Genomic DNA, 7,304 nt, shown 5'->3' on the forward strand with positions numbered 1-7,304 from the left:
TGAAATCAAAATGGTGTAAGAAAACCTATCTTTGTGTTAGATGTTCAGTCCATATATCTCTAGTTAATCACTGTATATTAATCAGACCAAACAATAGTAGTAGAAGTAGTGAACCTAAACTCATCTTAAGTAAAAAAAAAAAAAAAAAAAAAAAAAAAAAAAAAAAAATTATTAAAAATATATAATTGTACAGAATTACTAAGTATTCGAAAGTAATCCAAGCAAGGCAAGGCTGTCTGTTTCCAGTCGAAAATCCTATATTAAGTACACAGACAAGGGATCCAAGTAAAACAAAAAGAGAGCAACAGTTTCCTCACAAGCTTTCTAAATATATACTTATCAGGAAAGGGAGTGGTTTATTGTGCTGTAAAAAAAAGTGCTATTGGTACACATGTTAAATTCATAACCCTTCCACCATCACTAACAATATACAAAATGACACATCTTTGAGTTAGATTTCAATTCTGTCATTCATCCAGTCAGAATAAAACAGACTAGCATTCTTGGGTTCTGTTCAAGCAGCTCTGTTATGTACAAACACATCAGGATTGAAGCTCAACTTTAACTTAAATAAACCTATAAACAAACTAGCTATCCCACTCATACATGCTTCCTCTCTGGCTGCACTCTAAAAATGGCAATGAAGCTAGCACGTGCTTGCTACTTGTATGCACATTCTGTCCTTGAAATGCTTCTTAAAGGTACAACACACACACACACACTATTCTACATCCTCCCTCTTTGAGAAATGAGTCATGCATTATTGACGACATCAGTGGACATGCAATTGATGCAGATAATTCTTTGACATGCAATTATACAGAATTAAATACATATAGAAAATGATGTCCAGGTTGCTGTGTATTTCACACTAGGTCTAGAAATAAGACCAAATCATGTGACATAGAAATTAGAACCAAGTCTAGCAACTGGGACGGTCTCTGCTGAATATTTATCTTTGCGGACATCAACATCCTCAGGAAAGGAAGTAGAAGTTAAGACACGTTCTGCAACGGGAAAATTCTCTAGATTGCTCTGAGATCTAGATTCATCACAGGAAAAATGCTGCAATATCGATCCTGATACAGGAAGAGGTTTGCAATCTCTCCTGTACCCTACACCCTCTGATTCTATGAAGTAGGATTTCGGCTTGGCACATATACTTTTTACTTGACCAATTTGGTCAAAACCTTTTGCCATTTGTACCTTCACTGTCTCTCCTCCTTTCAATGTACAAAGAAATGTGCTGGATTTATCATAACTGGACTTCTGGAAAGAACGCTTCTGAATAGTTGGGCACTAATTATTCTGTTCTTTGCTTTAGGCCACAACAAACTAATTGATGAGCAATGTTGTTCTGGTTTGCCTAGATAGAGGTCTCTGAGCAGGCGAGCCAAGTGTATCATCATGGGGTATGTTTCTGAGATTGAGAAAATTTAAAACAACATTGGTATTAAAGTGCTTTGAGTTCTCTAATTGTTTTGCACACTGTACTGCACGTTCAGCTAGTCCATTTGACTGTGGACATTCTGGACAATTAGTAACATGTACAAAGGCCCATTAGTTTGCAAATTTCTGAAACTGACTGGTAAATTTGGTACAATTGAAAGAAATAACTTTGTGTGGACTACCATGGACTGAGAAATGGTGTTAATAGCAGTGAATCTTAAATTAGGTAAAAATCAATCTCAAACCAGTTTGAATAACATTCTACCAACACTTAGTAGTGCTGATTTTTCCACTCGAATACATCAGTGGTTACTGTTGACCAAGATAGTTCAGGAACTTGACTTGGCTGAAGTGGTTCTTTATGCAAATGTGGTTTAGTAGTGTTGCACACTGAACAAGAAGAACGTACTTTCAGTGTCTTTTTTCTACTAGAGGTGGCTAAATTACTAGTCCTGTCACCCTTCTTTTGGTAGATTCAGAACCTGGGTGACCACAATGTAAAATTTAGATCTATTCATATTGTAAGGAAGCAGGAAGAATTTATTTTAGGACCTTTGAAAATAATGCCATCTTCCATCAACATATTTTCTGTAAGGAAAATAAGTTTGCACTTCAGGTGGTACACTAGATTGCTTTGACAGCCATCCAACATTGATGTAGCGGTTGAGCTTTTGCAAAATTGGATCAGTCTTTGTATGATTTCTCAGCTCATCAAATCTTAAGATGCAGGATATATGAGCATTTAAGGGACATTAGGTTAGGCAAAGAGACGGATGCTCTCGCTAAACACTGTAAGGAGTATGAGGGGCATGATTTTAAATTTACGATAATTTGTTTTAGACATAGACCCATGGGGTGGCCCCTGGACCCTGCAGCTGGAGAAACAAGAGGCACTATGGTAGATTAAAACTAATGCAATAAACTGGCTGGGTAGCAATGATGCTCTATCCTTAGCCTGTTTGTTTAAGTTAAAAGCATTAAATAGATAAATGAATTGATATACATGTTTACATGTATTTATATAATTTTACATTTTATATGTACATATGTATATGTTTATTAATAGCATTTTTACCTATACTATTTTGACAAGGGCATAATTTAGGGGGATTGGTGTGTTTGCTGTACATTTTAGTATGTGTTTTATTAACATGACATGGGTTCTGTGGTTGAATTGTACTGTGATTGTTGAATATTTTTGAACTTTATGAATATTCATTATATGGTTCTATTTTATTGGTTCAATGTTAATTGGGGGTGGATTTATATGTTTAAATTGAGCTCAGTAACAGTTTTCTAATGTCCTTGAAAAAGTCTCTAATTCACCACAGACAAAAGCGTTTGGAATACTGTTTATACCTTTTGGATTTTTATGTGACTACACCTTTCATGTGTTTTATTGAATAAATTCTTGGATAAACTGTGAGTCGGCTTTTGTACCTGAATCCACTGCTGCTGTTTTTGTCATTTGGAGTTTGTGGCCTACTGCGATTTTTACTTCTTTAAAATAGTGACTAGAGTTTAGTGATCAGTTTCAATCTGTGTTATATCGTGGTAAGGAAGGAGACCACACGGTTTATAGAGTTGTATGGCCTTTCTTTATTAAGAGCCTCCAGGTGCGCACCCATGCTTCTTCACACAACTTCTGCAAGTCATCTAACCACCAGAAGCAACAAGTTACCAGAGAATACAGAACCAACAGTACATGCTGAATTCCCCACAGCGCCCCTACAGTACAACAACCACATTACCAGCCCGAATACTACATTCCTCCCCTTTTAAGCTAAGACATACTGTCTTACATAAGCAAAACTAGGGAACAAGTTCCACAATGCATTTAATCATTTACTTGTAAATAACAGGCTAGTTATTAACTGGTTACCATACCATCTACTATATATTTTTTTTTTTTTTTTTTTTAAAGCTGGTAATCTATACATGCACTTTTGTTAACATTGATAGTCCTTCAAGTAACTAGGTTTAACCAGCACACGCTTAGAACGGTGCAGTGGTACCACCTTAGGTGACTCCGCTGTCACTTTTACCACTTCAGGTATCGGTGTGTCCTTCCCTGGAGCGGTTGGATCCTCAGGAACCTCTCCTTCCACATTTCGGCGGTCTCCCTCGATTTGCGATCCTCCTGCCACTGCGAGCCCTGGTTCCGAACTTAACGGTAGTTCTGAGGCTAGCAGTTCCATGGCATCCCATCCTCGTCGCCAATATGTTATATCGTGGTAAGGAAGGAGACCACACGATTTATAGAGTTGTAAGGCCTTTCTTTATTAAGAGCCTCCAGGTGCGCACCCATGCTTCTTCACACAACTTCTGCAAGTCATCTAACCACCAGAAGCAACAAGTTACCAGAGAATACAGAACCAACAGTACATGCTGAATTCCCCACAGCGCCCCTACAGTACAACAACCACATTACCAGCCCGAATACTACAATCTGAATAGCTCAGTCATAAATATAATCCTATAACTGAACATGCGAAAGTTCATTCTCATATTGCATTACAGTTTGGATATGAATTCTAGATGCATAGGCTACTGGACTGCCCTCTTGAAGAATAACTGCACCAAGACCAAATTTTGAAGCATCACAGGAAAAATTACTGGTTTATTAAAATCATACTATCTTAATATAGGTGGGATTGCAATTTTCTGCTTAAGGTCTTCAAACGCTTTCTGGTGCTGTTCCAACTAAGATCATGTAACATTTTTGCACGTCGGCTCTCTCAAAGGTGCTGTCAACTCACTGAAGTCTAGTATAAACTTGTCTAAATAGTTGAGTATGCTAAGAACACACAGAGCTTGAACATTAACTGGTGCTGACATCTCTAGAATGGCTGCTTGCTTGGACAGGTCTGGTAGCAAGACAGTGCTTGTAAATAAATGACCTACATATGTAACTTCTGATAGTCTGTGCACTTCAGAGGACTGAGCTTCAAGTTCACTTTGTCCTCTGTCTAGAACTTAAGGTTTCTGTCATGTTCTGCTTCACCATTGCCTCCAACCAATACAATCATCTACTATTAAGGCACAAGGATAACCTGAAAAACTTTTCTCCATTGCACACTGAAAGACTTCTCTTGCACAATTTATTCCAAATGGCATCCTGAGGAATCTATATTTTCCAAATGGAGTACTGAATGTAGTCAGTAGTGAAGATTTGTGATGAAGCATCACTTGTCAAAATGAACTCTCTGCATTCAAGCCAGAAAAAGCTGTGGCATTAGGGCTGCGACTTCCTCAACTGTATGCATAAGATGATGTCTCTCTAATGCTTTGTTCAAATCTCTTGGGTCAATACATATGATTTAATCTGAGCCTTTTTTGTGGACTGCTACCATGGATGACACCCATTCAGTTGATTCTGTAACTGGACAAATTACACCTTGCCACACCATTTTATCCTGCTGAGCTTTGAATTTATTCTGCATAGCTATTGGAACTTTGCTTGCTGCTCTAATCACTGGACTGACCTCTGGGTCTAACTTGCTAGAATACACAACTGGAAGTTTGCCTAAATTGTCAACAAAAACATCAGCATACCTCTGAGAAAATAGCTTCAGCAAAATTGGAACTGGGACGTGATGAACTTCTGTCATAAAGGAAAGCAGATTCATTCAAAAACTGTCTCAGAGACCAAACAATGACTTCACAGGTATTTGGACTACAGAGAATAACAAGCTGTAGCAGTTCCTAGTCAAATAACTTGAAAGCATTACTAATGCCTTCAGTCTGAATTTTTTCACCTAAATAAGTTTTACACAACTGGCCACATTAAGTTGCTCACCAGCTCTCACCTTAGCAAAAGTATCTGCTGGCATAACATTAAACTTTGAACCAGTGTCTGCTTTGAGCTTGATGGATTTACCATTGATCTGGACAATACAAAACCCTCAGCTCTTCGCCAACAAATTTACTGCATCAGTCTTTTAACCAATTACTGACACAGCATCTACTTAGAAAGTAGAGTAGCAGTTCTCTCTGCTCAACTTGCTTTTTTAAATTACTTTTTTTATAACTGAGGTTTACTTGATTTGCAAAACTTTTAAAAATGTTTCCATATTTTACACTTGGCATTCCTGACCAAATGCTAAGCATTTTTCTCTTAGACTTATGATTGGCACCACAATTGCAACAGTTAACAATACAGCTTGATTTGGATTTTGCTGACTCGCCCTTATACTGCACTGAGCATGCTCCTTTAACTGAACTAGTTTTGGAACTTGCTAGAAAGCTTAAGGTTCTCCTTGCCACACCAAGGGTTGTTGCTGGCATGTGCCTAGGCCATTTCCTGCTTTCCATATGTTGCATGCTATCTACATTTGCTCTGGAGTCTGCTGAAACCATGCTCTTATTACTTGCAAGCATATTGTACTCCTTTCTGTAACTTCATGGATTTGACAAATCTCAATAGCTTCACTCTGTGTTAAATCAATGTCATGAAGCAAAATATTTCTCATTGCATCACTATTAATACCACACACAAGCCTGTATTTTATTAACTCATCTTTTAAGTCACCAAACCTGCACTTTTTAGTTTTATTTATCAGGTCAGCAATATAAGCTGCAAAAGTTTCACGTGGCTTTTGATCTCTTGTGTAGAACAAATGCCTCTCTAATGTAACATTTGTCTGAGGGTTACACATGTCCCTGAATGTGCATTTCAAACAATCTGGGTCTTCCCTTGATTCCACCTGTACAACAGTATGACTTTCACCCCCAAATATTGTTGGTGCATACACAAATGAACACTTTCAATGGCCTGTGGCCCAGGTAGGTTTAGTCAAATGAATGCCCTGATGCGTGCATCTTTGTCAGTATAAGCTGCATGTATAAAAATATTGTACTCAAATATTCTCTAATTCTCTGCAATATTCTGATCCAATACAAGTGGTGATGGCTTTCAAAATCCATCTGCTATGACAACAAATTACAGTAAAACACAATGCAACCCAAGACCACTTTTAATTGTACAAACATATACACACTTGCATATATGCCTTTTATGCCAGTATTTGTGTAATTATGTCCAATAGCACAACAAGCCACTGAATAACAAATTTGTGAAACAAGTCTCTCAGGCACAAGGACACTTTTGAAATCACTTCTTTTCAGTGTAAGAAACATTTCAAAATAACTGCACTGTTCGAATAAACTGGGCAGAAGAAGCTCAAAGTAAAAACATTTTGAAGTAATTGCACTTTGCGAATAAACAGTACTCAGCACACTGAAATGTTTCAAAAATGGCTGTACTTTGCTAAATAACTCTTTGCAGTGCAAGAAACACTCGTAATGGCAGCACTTTGAGAATAGACACACCCAGCACAAGACACTTTTCAAAATGGCCGTATTTTGACTGCATGTTATGAAATAGTTGCATTTTGCACACAAACTCTTTGGAATAAATGCATAGTAATAAGCACACACACTGTAAGCACTTTTACACACTTGGAGATACTTCAAATAACTCTAGTTATGCCCTTGATAGCTACAATAAATACATGTTGTTTTTCTTTCGGCTTTTCCCGGTTACGGGTTGCCACAGCTGACCTCTGGTCCGCTAATGATTGGCAGTCGATTTTTATGGTGCCAAGGTGCCAGCCCGTCGCCCAACCTTAAATGAAGGCATGCCCATTCATGCATGTCTTTCGAGTGCCACTCGACCGCGAGGAGGGCATGCAGACTCAACACAGAAGACGTGCCAGACGAGAATCGAATGGGAGAACCTCTTGCTGTGAAGCGACAACGCTACCGCTGCACAACAGCGGCAGCTTCAATAAATACATAACAGTAGTTAATGCCAAAACAAAGTGCTTTGCCAAAAAAAATGGCTTTATTTATGC

The sequence above is a fragment of the Protopterus annectens genome, chromosome 15.part0 (assembly GCF_019279795.1).
Source record: "Protopterus annectens isolate FY-2018-M chromosome 15.part0, PAN1.0, whole genome shotgun sequence".
NCBI lineage: Eukaryota > Metazoa > Chordata > Ceratodontiformes > Protopteridae > Protopterus > Protopterus annectens.